This window comes from Chenopodium album, chromosome 2, assembly GCF_948465745.1.
Source record: "Chenopodium album chromosome 2, dcCheAlbu1.1, whole genome shotgun sequence".
Classification (NCBI taxonomy): domain Eukaryota; kingdom Viridiplantae; phylum Streptophyta; class Magnoliopsida; order Caryophyllales; family Amaranthaceae; genus Chenopodium; species Chenopodium album.
Window position 1 is genome coordinate 17016959 of NC_137835.1, and position 14610 is coordinate 17031568.

A 14610-nucleotide genomic window follows, 5' to 3' on the forward strand; every position below is an offset into this window, starting at 1 on the left:
CCAGCAAGCCCAGCATGCTTGTGCGGGCTGCTACTGGCCTTGTGCCTTGGCCAACACTGCTAGGCAGCAAGCAATGGCCTAGCCATGCTGCTGCTAGCTGTGGCGAGCTGGCGCGCCTAGCGTGCTAGCTGCTGCAGCTTGTTGCGGCATGGCTTGCTAGCCATTGCGCGCACAAGGCTGCGCCTAGCATGCTAGCACGCACTAGGCAGCGCCTAGCCTTGCGATGCTAGCATGGGTGCGCTAGCACGCACCTGCCAGCCTAGGCTCGGCTTGGTGCGCATGCTAGCCACCATGCTAGGCCATACGCCCTTAGCAGTCGGTTTTCTTGGTCATTCCGATGCTAGGGGTATTTTGGTCTTTTGTTGATTTATTACTATTTCTCGTCTCGTCTTTCACTATTTTCGACTCGACTTCCGACGCTCTAAGCTCGAATTTCCGACGTCTAAATAATTATTACTCGGTCGACTCATTAATTCCTTCCGAATTAATTCGTCGGTTTGGTTTGTTGAATGCTTGGGTGTGACCCGAAGGGTTCAGTCAAGATTAAGCTGTAATATTTATTATTCATTAATATTACTGATCGGAAGTGGCCTCCACCTAGGCATTGTGATCACTTGACCTCACTGAATATATTAGCTTTCTAATAATTCTGAACCCACTAACGGAATAGTACACTTGTTCGAAGGACACCATTCCTTTCACTTGTGAATGCGGAATTTTATGTTTGTAAAAGGGTTGGTTTAGAATAAGAGAGAAAGAGTATCAAGATTTTCTTGATGAGAGTTGGTGATTTAAAACAGAGGTCTAAAGACGCTATTTATAATGAAAAAGAGTCCGGAATAGATAAAAAAATCGGAGTTTTAAGAGGAATAAAACATGACGCTGGCGCCGCAACTACCTTTCTCGTCGCGCGACAGGTCTTGTCACCGTGCGACAGGCCTTGTCGCTAGGCGACAGCCTGGAGTTCGACCCTGCAGGCGATTTTTCACACATTTTCATATTTTTCGATAAAATTAAACGTAAAAGTCCGTACGAGAGGTAAAATCGTAATTTCATTTAAAAACACTTCTTTTATTCCAAATAAAACTCATAAAACTCAATTATCAATCCCAATCACATTAGGATTCAAAAGAACCTTCTAGAAGATTCTAGAAGACTATAATCAATCCTAATTGCATTAGAAATGATAAATCATAATAGGCGCTCCTCTAGATCATTGGGCCGCACGTAAGAATCAAACCGGACCCAGTTTAGTAATTTGGCCATAACTTCCTCATTATTCATTGGAATTGGGCTTATAATATATCACTGGAAAGCTCTTTTTGAACCCAATCCAACTACACTATTATTGAACCCTTGCTATGGACCAAACTAAACTGAATTGGATATTTTCATAAAATAGGTTTTCCAAATTAGAGAGAAAGAAGAGAAATAAAAACTAACTGCAACACTAGACTTTCCACACTTTCACTTCATTTGATTATGATTTGACGTGAAAAGTATTCATCACCGGGTTTGGTTTTGGGGAGACATAAATGGGTGTCTACAATTAGTCTACTTTAGATTTTAAGGAAGCTGAAAGCTTAGGCCTTGCGGCCATTATTGAGTATTTAATTTCTAGTTCTAAGGAAGAAGATCCCAAAAAGGATTCTTCTCTTGATACACTTTCTTTCATTTTCAATAATATGAGCTTTAATTCCGAGTATATGCCTTCTCATGAATCTTTTGAATGCTATAATAATCAATCTAATGAAGATGAAAATACTAACAAATTGGTTGAATTAATGAATGAACGAGAACAAAAGAATCTTGTAATTGAAGAAACTGAAAAAATCAATATAGGAACTAATGAAAACAAAAGAGAAGTCAAAATTGGCTCAACTTTAAATCTGGAAGAGCAATCAATCCCGACGCTCAAAGAATTCAAAGACGTGTTTGGTTGGTCATACAAGGACATGCTTGGAATAGACAGGGCAATTGCAAAACATACCATTCCCTTGAACCCTACTTCTAAACCAGTAAAACAAAAACTTCGACGAATGAAACCTGATGTCGCTTTGAAAATAAAAGAAGAAGTACAAAAGCAATTAGACACAGGCTTCATTAGCGTATGTAATTACCCAGAATGGGTAGCAAACATCGTCCCAGCCCCTAAAAAGGATGGACGAGTTTGTATGTGTGTTGACTTTAGGGACCTTAACAAGGTTAGCCCTAAAGACAATTTTCCTCTACCTCATATTGACATATTGGTAGATAACACGACTAAACATGCAATGTTATCCTTTATGGATGGATACGCAGGTTACAACCAAATACTAATGGCAAAAGAAGACGAAGAAAAGATATGCTTTATCATCCCTTGGGGTACATATATCTATATAGTCTTGCCATTTGGTCCAAAAATGCATGAGCTACATATCAAAGAACGGCTATGACTCTCTTGCATGATATGATGCATAAAGAAATAGAAGTGTATGTCGATGATATGATAAAGAAGTCCAAAGATAGAATAGGACACATAAAAGCTTTACACAAATTCTTCACTTGTATAAAAGAATATAAAATGTTATTGAATCCATAAAAATGCACCTTCGGAGTAGCTTCTGGCAATTTACTCGGATACATAGTAAGCACACGAGGTATTAAGATCGATCCCTCTAAAATAAAGGCAATTGTTGATATGCCTCCCCCTCAAACAGAAAAAGAAATTAGGGGATTTCTTGGCAAACTACAGTACATTAGTCGATTTATCAACAAGTTGACAATGACTTGTGAGCTAATATTTAAAAAATTGAAAAAAGAGAAAAAAAACATGAATGGGACGATCAATGCCAAGAGGCCTTTGAGAAAATCAAATATCATCTCAAAAGTCCACCAGTTCTAGCACCACCAGTACCCAAACTACCTCTTAGGCTATACATCACAGTCACAGACACGGCCACAGGGGCCATGTTAGCACAAGAGGTAGAAAAAGTCGAGCGTGCAATACATTACATAAGCAAAAAAATCATCCAATATGAAACAAAATATAGCACATTGGAAAAAACAAGTTTAACATTAGTGTGGGCAACTAAAAAACTACGACATTATATGCTACCCCACACCACTCATGTGATTTCACAACAGAATCCAGTAAAGTATCTGTTTGAACAACCACCTATACAAGGAAGAATATCCAAGTGATTGGTAATGTTGGTCGAATTCGAACTAAAATATATTCGTGAAAAATCAATTAAAGGGAAAGTAATATTTGATTTTTTTGGCCTAACATCCGATCCTATTCAAACAAGTCATGCAGAAACTACTCATCTTCGGGATTAAGAGATTCTCATGACACAAGATGACAAATGGATAATGTGCTTCGACGGCGCATCCAATCAAAAAGGGTGTGGTGTGGGAGTGTTACTCATAAGTCTAGAGGGAGCACATACTCCAATCTCTGCCAAACTAGACTTTCAGGTTACTAATAATGCTACGGAATGTGAAGCGTGAGTTATTGGATTAGAGGCGGCAGCTAGCATAGGTGTGTAAAAATTAGAGGTGTATGGAGATTCCAGTTTGATAAAAAATCATATACTTAAAAAATGGATAATAAAGAACTCCACAATGATATTATACCAAGCACACCTAGAGCAAATAATCGAGCATTGTAATTATATTGACTTCAAATATCTCCCAAGGAATGAGAATCAATTTGCCGATGCTCTAGAAAAATTAACCTCAATGATCAACATTCCAAATCACTTAAATATGATGCCATTATACGTTGATAGAAGAGAGGAACCTACTTATTGCAATAGAGCAAATAAATGACATCGAGGGAGACAATCCTTGGTATTATCATATCCTCCTATACATTACTCGTGGCATATATCCTTAAAATACATCATCGAAAGAACAACGAGCTTTGAGAACACTCGCAGCTCAATATGGTTTATTAAATGGTCAATTATGTAAAAAAAAAAGGGACCTAAAAGTCAAAGCTTATTGTGTATAAACCAAACAGAATCCACACACCTTGTGGAGAACACTCTCAAAGGTGTTTGTGGACCTCACATGAATGGAAAAATGCTTGCTAAAATAATCTCACGACAAGGGTACTATTGGTCCACTATGGAACACGATTACATACAATATGTCAAGAAATGTCCAGAATGTCAAATGTTCGCTAACTTACAACACATTCCACCACTTGAACTATACAACCTCACTTCCCCATGGCCTTTCTTGACTAGGGGATTTGACATAATTGGTAAAGTTTCTCCAATGGAGCAGGAGGATATGAGTACGTGCTAATAACCATCGATTACTTTACTAAGTCGATTGAGGCCGCTTCTTACGTTAATATCAATTCTAAACATGTCGCAAAGTTTCTCGAACAAAACATATTTTGTAGATATGGAGTTCCACACGAACTAATTAGTGACCAAGGATCTTAATTCAAAGCAAAAGTTGAGACCCTCTTAGCTCATTATAAAATAAAACATCATCACTCATCTCCATATAGACCTCAAATGAACGGAGTTGTAGAATTGGCAACTAAAAACATAATAGTCATCATCAAGAAAATGGCAGAAAATTCTAAGGATTGGCCGAATAAACTACACTTCGCCCTATGGGGGTTATAGAACATCCATACGAACATCAATAAGAGTAACTCCATACTCCTTAGTTTTTGGAATGGACGCAGTTCAACCAGTTGAACTAGAAATACCATCCCTACGCATCGTACTCAAAAGTAAGCTACCGGAAGCTGAATAGGTAAGAGCGAGGTATGAAGAGCTTTTATTTCTTGACAAACGACGATTAAAAGCTTTCCATCATGTACAAGTCAACCAACGACACATTGCGCAACACTTTAACAAGAGGGTACGACCTCAAAATATTAAAGAAGGTGACTTTGTACTAAAAGAGGTTAGAGGTCCACCAACTAATCTAAGAGGGAAATTCAAACCCAATTGGATAGGACCATACCGAGTAATTGAAATTCTATCAAGAGGAGTTGTCAGGTTAATGGATATTGGTGGACAAAACTGCTGAGAGAGTTGCCGATTTTCTTCTCTCTCACTGGATTTGGATATATGCCTCCAGTCCTGAGACATGTAAATCTATCTTGTGGACACCGAACACCGCGTTTTGACAAGCGAGTTTCAAGAACTTTATTCACGTGTTAGGCTACAAATGCCAAAACACCTTCGCTTTTATCATCTTTTAAACTTGTTAAAATCAGGCTAAAGTTTCAATGACATATCAAGGGACTTTAGACCAACAATGCCATAATCGAGAGGATATCATCTTTTTAATCCATGTTACCGATTTTTTCTCATGATTGGACATCACCCAGGACTGCCTTTACCAGTAAAAATGTTCTACCTTTGCAAAAGATCAATCTAGATTCTTTAGCGCGTTAAGACTGGGAATGCTTTTTCTAGCCTTAATAGCTACTTGTCTAAAAATCTTAGCGAAGCAAGGATCAATTCGACATCCTTAACAATCCTAAAAGATTCTTTATTCTAAGGGAACTTCGCAGATGAGTCTTGGGTATTTTTGTCCTCGGCTATTCTAGACTCGATCAAAGTGGTGGCTAATTGTAGACATCTACTTTTGGCCTCCTGTCCCGACAGGAAGTGCTATGACGATAAATAAAACCATCTTCGTGCTGGATCAACGTGAAGAATGCTTATGGATAACTGAATGAATCACAAGGACACAAAAATGATTAGCCTAACCAAAAAAAAAGGTCCAATTAACTAAGTTCGATCATAATTAGGCTTAAGCCCAAAGTTAAAACCTAATTACGACGGATTTAGAGGCGCCTAGGTTAAAAATCAATGCTGCCGCACATAAATCCGCGCGCATCTCAATGAGTTGCGCTGGCCTGGCTCGCGCAACACCAACCAAAACTGCTAGTGATGCGCTTGCGCAAGATTCAGATTTCATAAAAATGTTAAATCGAATCTTAAATTACCATAATACCGAGCGCTAGATCATCAGTTGCGTTGTAATACCTCGTATTTTTATACGTATTTTAATTAAAATAAGTATTTTGAGAAGTATTTAATTAAATTAAATTGTTTTATTTAAAGTATTTTAATTATTTATTTTAAATAAGTTTGAAAATATTTATAAAAGGAAAGTTTATTTAATTAATTTATTTATTTAAGTTGGGCTTAAATTTATGGAAAGTTTTATTTTAGTAAAGTTTTATTAGGGATGGGATTAGGAAAAATTAAAATAGGAAAGTTAGGGAAAAAGAATTTCTAGAGAAGGGGTATAAATATTCCACACATGAGGTAATTCAAACTTTCCCCATAGTGGAGAAAACTCAAGGTAAACTTCTCTCTCCTTTCTTCTTATTTTTCTTTCTTTTTTTTTTCTCTTGTTCCCCCTTCCCCTTTTTCTTCTTTTTGGCTCCCCTTCACCACCACCGGCCGACCACCAACAGCAGTGGCCTCCAGCCGCCAGCAGCCTGGTGTTTGTCGGCTGCCATGGTTCGAATAAAAAAAATTTGAATCTTTATTTTTAAAAACTAATTTATCCGTTAATCTAATTGTTAATTATGATTTTTGGGATTTTATTTTTGATGTTTGATTTTGAGCATTATGTTAATTAATTTTTAGATTATGTTTTTAATTAAAAAGCCCCAATTTTTAAAACCATAGGTTCTTGATTAATAAATTATTGAAGGGTTCTGATGTATAATGGTTTAGACCTTTTCTTAAATTGTTTTAAGGCTTTATAACAACAAGTTTTAATAAAAATATAGAGCTGGAAGTTCTAGTAGAGCATTTAAAATCAAGTTTCTTTAAGGAATTTTAATTACCCATTAATTGGGATTAGAGTATGATGTTTTAAAGATAATTTCAACTTATTTTAATTAAATTATGAGGGGTTTTATAATAGTATATATTGCTGGAAATTTATGTAGAGAAGATTTTAATATTCTTTTGTGATTTTAAATTAGAGGAGACTTTGAAGTGAGTGATTTCTATTCGACGTGGCGATTTTAAGATCGTATACAAGGTACGTTCGCGAACTTAGCATAATTACATTGATGTAGTATCACGCTAAACGTGTTTGATTGATTACAAGTAGTATCATGCTAGGTTTGGATTGGAAATTGTGATTTGGATGTTATCTGTGATTGGATTATGAATCATGATTTATTTGTGATGGATTATTGAATGGAAAATAATAGTTGGAATATTATTTATGAACCACATATTTATTTATGGCATGTTAGAGAGCATGTTTAATTTGGTTTGGAATATTGAAAAGGAATTTTATTATTATGGTTCATATAATTTTTATTGATGCTATAAGCATGAGGAAATAGCTATATAAGTGTCTATGTACACGAGGAATAAATTGTATGTTAGTGCCTTAGTGAACTTAAGGTGTTTTTAACACCGAGGGATAGGATTTGTGGCACTTTATTTAAGGTATTATTGGAACCGAGGTAGAATTTAAAAGGATCAACATTAAATATTATGTGGTCACTAATTATTCAAGAATTAAATTGGTGTATTTGATTGTTTGAATAATTATTGTTGATTGAGTGATTATGGTTTGAGAGTCATCACAAACTTTAATAATCTGTAAATAACGTAAAGTGAAAGAGATTGCACACCAAAACTCTTGGAACATATATACCTTGAATATGAACATATGGGGGGAGTTATGTGACTTTATATTTGATCATAACTTCTACTGGATTACAGGACGCTGTACATTCCTTTTATTATTATTATGCACATAAATTCCGCCACATATGTGTGGTTAATGATGCTGGCACGGTTAGCTCCCGTGTCAGTAACCTCAATTTATTCGAGGGAGGTTGAGTTGTTAACCCGTTTAGTGCGTAGTCAGCACTAAATAAATTATGTAGTGTGTAGTGAGAAATTTTATTTAATGTTGTATGCTTGAAAAACAGGTGCAATGAGGTAAGTTGTGTGTTGATAGGAAATTGTATGTTAGTGTGTTAATTACACTTATGTACTCAGCTTTGCTGATTGTGTGTTTTGTGTATTTGTTGGCCTTGTCTTTATCTTGGCCGTATGATGACCCATTTTTAATGGAGAATAGTGGAAACAAGTAGAGATAAGCTTTTCAGGTGAAGAAGCATTTTCATGAATGGGCATGAGTGAAGAGCGAATCATGCTAGTTTCTATAAGTATATGAATGTGTTATTGCTTTATTTACTTATGACTTTATTATTATATGTGACTAACGAAAAGGGTTTTGAGTTCGGTTTTGTTTTAATAAGGGCCTACAATGGTTCCAAGTTGTAGGTTGATTTTATTTTACTTCGTTTGACTTTGGTTTGATTTTACTTTCGTAATTGACTTTTAAAGTTGACTTGTTTTGAATTCTTTTGAAATTAGTCTTCCGATGTGTGTCTTTGATAGTTGCCTTAACCGTTTTCACGGTGGTGGTAATATCTTAGATATTCCTATTTAAAGTTTTAAACAGGGTAAAATAGGTATTTTAAAAGGAAGGAATTTCTAAGGTGTTACAAAGTGGTATCAGATCTTTGGTTGAGATTTTATTATAACTAAAGACAAAAACATGTTTTAAAGTGTTTTAATTTTAAACTTGGCCAAGTACTTATTTATTAGTAAAAATTTTCGAGAATTAATTTTTATTCTATTTTTCTTCTAATGGAAGGATTAAATATTTATAGATTAAATTTAAAACAAAAAAAATGATTTTAGAAGGGTTTGAAATTTTTTTTAAGTTCCGAAATTTTTTTATTATTTTAAATGGTCCGAATTTTTTTTAAGAGGGAAGGTCTGAAAGTTTTTTTAGGGAGGTCCGAAATTTTTTCCTTTTTTCTTATTTAATTTCGAAAAATTTAATTGAAAAGAAGTCAAAAATATTTTTTAGTTTATTCATTTTGCAGGAAAGCAAGGATTAAGGTAATTGTAGGCGTCGCTCTAAGTGCGCCTACGTAAAAGCATGTGTGAATATGCTTGGCACTTATAGGAAGTGGGAATTGACATAATACGATTAGGGACAAGGAAAGTAGGGAGCCGCCAACAAGTTTTTAAGGAACTTGTAAACCGTTCACGGATCATAAAAGGCAACCACGATAAAGGGACAACGAAGGCAACAACGATTGACCCGTGAAGGTTACACCCCATTCATAATCCATGAGATTACTAACTCCATATGGTTCGGAACCACGAAAGGAGGATCGGGGATGATGGTACGAAGTGAGTCATGGAGTCACATTTGTCCGTATTGGCCTCTACTCGATTCTTATAGTGAAAAATAATTCCTGCGATCTCAAAGGCATACAAACAAAGATTCAATTTGCTCCAAACTATTATCATGCTAAATTGGTTTAATATTAATGCAACACATAATTCTAAAATATTGTGATCACTTGATTAAACAACAAGATTAAAAAGGAACCTAAACCGGTTGTTCAAATTATCTTATTAGTCGTGATTTTGAATTACATATTCCCTTTAAAGATGAAATATGGTGATCATAAAAAATAATAGAATAAACAATAATATTGGAAGCAATTTAACCATAATTCCAACATTATAAAATCGTTAGAAAAATAATAGAAATAAAAGGAACATAATTCTTACTTTGATTCTGTTTGCTTGCAACTATAAAATAAGTGTCTATTTTATATAGTATTTTACCCCCGTCCCTTGGTCATAATTAGTAGTGTTTTTGGCTCTTTAGAGCCACTTTTATTACTAATTGGTGTTTTCTAGTGTTTTCGTAGATTTGGTTGACTTTTGCACGGATTTATGCTTCTGGAGTATTTTTCCGAGATATTTTGGAGCAATCACGAACATTGGAGAAGCACGACCAGATTTTATAGCCTAGGGCCGGTTAGAGCCATCGAACTGGTGATTAAGGGCTTGGTATGTGTGATACCGGGGCATTTGGACCGAGTATTCAAGACCCAAAGAGGAAGCCCAGATTGGCCCGAAGAATTGGAGCCCAATCGAAGTCCAAATAGTGGCCCAAATGAGCCGCCCGGCCAAAAAGGCTGGCGCCCAGAGGCGCGCCCGGCCGGGCAGGAGAAGCTTTGGCTGGTGCCCGGTGACGCGCCCAGCCGGGCGCGAGATTTGTATTATGAGCAAAAAGGCGCGCTCGATCGGGCGGTGCCTCGCCCGATCGGGCGCGTGTATTTCTTAGGAGATGTTTAACGTAGTTTTAATTTGTTTTAATTTAGGATTTTGTATGGAGTATAAATAATCCTCCGTAATACGATTTTAGGATCTCCTCTTCTTCCCTTTTTACTCTTTCTTTACTCTGTTAATTGTTCTCTTAGATTTCTTTCTCTAAAACCTTTGTTCTTAATTCTACTCTTAATTCCAGATTTATTTTGGTAACGATTTCTCTTCCCTTAATCTTAGTTGTTTATTTTATTCCTTTCAACATGATTTATTTTATTACTTTGATTAGTTTAGTTTTTAATATGTGTGAGTAGTTTTATTTCTAGGGTTTGTGGGGATCCATAAATAATATGAAGGGGTAATTTATTGTTGTTGATTATCAATGCTAGATTAATTTCCTATTGATTGATTTAATGCTCTGTGACTAGATTAGGCCTATATTTTATGCATGAGTTTGACAATATTGATTCAAGATTCGAGAGATGAGAATTGATGTTTAGGTCTAGTTTCAATAGGCAGGTTAATTTATAAATGGTTAAGTCGAGATTCGAGAGATGAGATTTAATACCGATAAATTAATTGTGTGATTGTAATACGTAGCGAAAGCCCTTTACAATCTGGTTAATTGTTGCATTGATGATTGACTATTATTGATTATTGGTATTGCATGATGATTTCTTATTGAATTGTTTTAACGTTTTACAATTGCGGCTTGTAAAAGTATAGCAATATTAAATTAATGAATCGAGCAGATGTTAATTTGATATAAAAGGCTATTTTCAATACACTAGTAGAAAAATAGTAATAGGCACCCCCTATATGGCACCGGTTCAGGCCAAACCGGTGGCCAAAACCGGTCCAGAAATGGGCGGGATTTTAGAAGAAGAGAAAAGGCACCGGTTTGGCCTGAACCGGTGCCTAAAATTAAAAAGGCACCGGTTTGAACCGGTGCCAATTGAACCGGACCCAATTCAAAAAAAAAACGCGGCTTCCTTCTCTTCTCCTTCCTCTCTTTCTCTTTCATTCCTTCATTCCTTACTATTTCATTAGAGCTGGGTTTCGACCGCCTTCAACCCTTCAATCCTTCCTCTCTCTCCCTCCACCACAGCCGTCACCTTCACCGGCGGCCACCAGGGGTTTCGAAAACCGTCACCTTCCTCTCTGTTTTCCCTTTCTTTCTCTTTCGAAAACCACCTACATAGTTCGAAAACCACCGCCCTGAGGTTGCTCCACCACCTAGCCGCGCCACCCCCTGAGGCTCCTCCACCACCGAGCCGCGCCACCAGCCTGAGGCTCCTCCACCACCAAGCCGCGCCACCAGCCTGAGGCTCCTCCATTTGCCGTGAGTGCCAGGTAGCTGCTGCCCTAATTTTCTCCTCCACCACCTAGCTGCGCCACCCCCCTGAGGCTCCTCCACCACCGAGCCGCGCCACCGGCCTGAGGGTCACCACCGAGTCTCCTCCTAGCTAGCTGCTGCCCTAATTGTTCAAGGTTTATTTTTAATTTTTTTTTTTACATTATTTTCCAATTATATAATTATATGTATTAATTTGTTTTGTATTTTGAACCATTGTTAGTAAATTAAAATTTAGGTTTGAATTTAATTTTTCTGAATTTTAGGTTTGAATATAATTGGGAAATTGTGAAAATATTAGAGATTAGTAACCTTGTTACTCAATTGGTTGGATTTTATTATGTTTTAATGGTTAATTTAATGTGTTTTGGTGGATACTTTTGAAATAATTATAGAAAATATATTAACCTTGGTACTTAATTAAATAGGTGAAATTTGGTATTTTACTTTTAATGGTTAATTTGAAGTTGTTTTGATGGATTATTTTGAATAAGTTAGAGATTAGTTAAATTTGTTATTAAATAAGTTGAATTTTGGAATGTTTAAATGGTTAATATTAAGTTGTTTTGATGGGTATATTTGAATTAATTTGAGATTAGTAACCTTGTTTGTTACTAAAGTAGATGAATTTTGGAATGGGTGAATGGTTACTTTTAAGTTGTTTTGATGGGTAATTTTGAAAAAATTAGAGATTAGTAACCTTGTTAGTTTAGCAATTGTTAGTTCAATGAATGATGTGTTTTAACTTATAAATAAATTAGTGAATTGACATGTTAGTTTAGCAATTGTTAGTTCAATGAATGATGTGTTTTTTTTAACAGATTTGTGAATTGAAGAAAGAGTTTAATTAGCTTGAGGAATACATATTGAGCTCAAGTGGGTAGTTGCTATATTGGTATGACTACTAAACTTTACTTAGCTATATTTCTTTCTATTCATCCATTTAATAAAAGTTTATTCATGAAATTGCAACTTGTGTATTGTTTAATTGCAAATAAATACAACAATATATAGAATACTTGAATTGCATCATCATATGCCTAGATACCCGTTCAAGGCTTTCTCATTAGGAGAAAGTCTTGAATAGTCCCCGGTTGGGACTGTTCTTGAATGTGTACTCTCACTTAGGTGGTGAATGTATGTTTTCTTTTCGATTTTAAGGAACATCTCGGCTTACCATTTCCTCACTATGTTCTCTGGGTACATATGTGGGTAATTAATTATCTACATCGTGTACTTGGAGAACTAGGGGGAAATGCTGCCGGATTTTCCTTAAAATTGGAAAGTTGACATACATTCACTAGTGAGAGTAGACATTCAAGGATGGGTTAGGTTGGAGTGATAAGGACCCTTTGGAAACATGCATTTTTTCACTATATGAATGGTATATTCACGTTTTGTACTTGAATTTGATTTACATAAAATATGTAGCACTTACACATTATAATTATATGGTGCTATATATATGCTTAGAGACAATTTACTAAATGGAGAAGGATCGTGGTTGGATGTATGGTAGACGCGATACATTGGAATTTTGGAATGGGGTTCAAGAGTTTTGCGAGAGGGCTTTAGCTTATCAACGCACACTGGGAGGCAAAGGCCTTTATTGTCCTTGTGTTGATTGTAATTGTGTGAATGTGGTCGATAGTGTTGAAATCATTAGAGATCATGTATTATGTCGTGGGTTTAGGCAATTTTACCATGTGTGGATTTGGCACGGAGAAAGTGGAGAGTACAGTGGGGATCTTGATCGGAATGATGTGCGTGTTAGAAGCAATGAGATTCATGTGGACGAGGAATACGAGAATGATGAGTATATTGTTGATAATGGTGAGGATGGAGCCGATGAAGATCAGGCGGATGAGGTCGAGGATGAACAAGTGGATGAGATGTTGCAAGGTGTTGAAGGTGAAGTGTTTGAATTATTATCGGAGGCTTCCAAAAAGCCTTTGTATCCCGGGTGTAAAAAATACTCCAAACTATCGGCCGTGCTAACACTTTTCAACATTAAGTCGAAGCATGGGTGGACGGACATCAGTTTTACTTCTTTGTTGACCGCATTAAGTGATATGTTGCCTGATGGGAATGAAATTCCTAAGTCTTATTATTACGCAAAGAAGCTCATGTGTCCCTTTGGTTTGGAGTATAAGAAGATACATGCATGTCCTAATGACTGTATTTTGTATCGAAATGAGTATGAAAAACTGCAGGAGTGTCCACGATGCAAGCGGTCGCGGTACAAGCGCATGAGTTGCAATCCTGGCACGGAGGGACCTCCTGCTAAGGTGTTGTGGTATCTTCCCATTATTCCAAGGTTTAAGCGTCTGTTCTCAATACCAAAAGACGCTAAAAACTTGAGGTGGCATGCAGAGGGAAGAAAGAAAAACAGAATGCTGAAGCATCCAGCTGACTCTCCACAGTGGAAGAACATTGATTTGAAGTTTGAGGAATTTGGTAATGAAGTCAGAAATTTAAGGCTTGGGTTGTGCACGGACGGGATGAATCCATTTGGCACTCTTAGTACCCAACACAGCACATGGCCGGTACTTTTAGTGATTTATAATTTGCCTCCTTGGCTGTGCATGAAACGTAAGTATGTAATGCTTTCATTGCTAATAACTGGTCCTAAGCAACCTGGAAACGACATAGATGTTTACCTTGCGCCGCTTATTGACGACTTGAGAAAGATGTGGGACGAAGGGGTTTCCGTTTTCGATGCTCATCAGAACGAGATGTTCACATTGCGTGCAGCCCTTATGTGGACCATGAATGACTTCCCTGCATATGGAAACTTGTGTGGGTACAAGGTCAAAGGGAAAAAAGCATGCCCCATATGTATTGATGACACATCAAGCGTATACCTGACTCATTCTCACAAAGATGTGTACCTACGGACTCGAAGGTTCCTTAGGCGTGATCACCCGTACCGTAGGCAGAAAAAGGCTTTCGATGGAACCGTGGAAGAGGATACTGCGCCTAGACCATTGACTGGTGCTGAGATTAGTGCTCGGGTGAAAGGGATACAAACGGTGTTTGGAAAATCAGAAAAAACTGTGGTCTCAGCTGCTCTGTTTAAGAAAGAATCAATCTTTTGGAAGCTGCCGTACT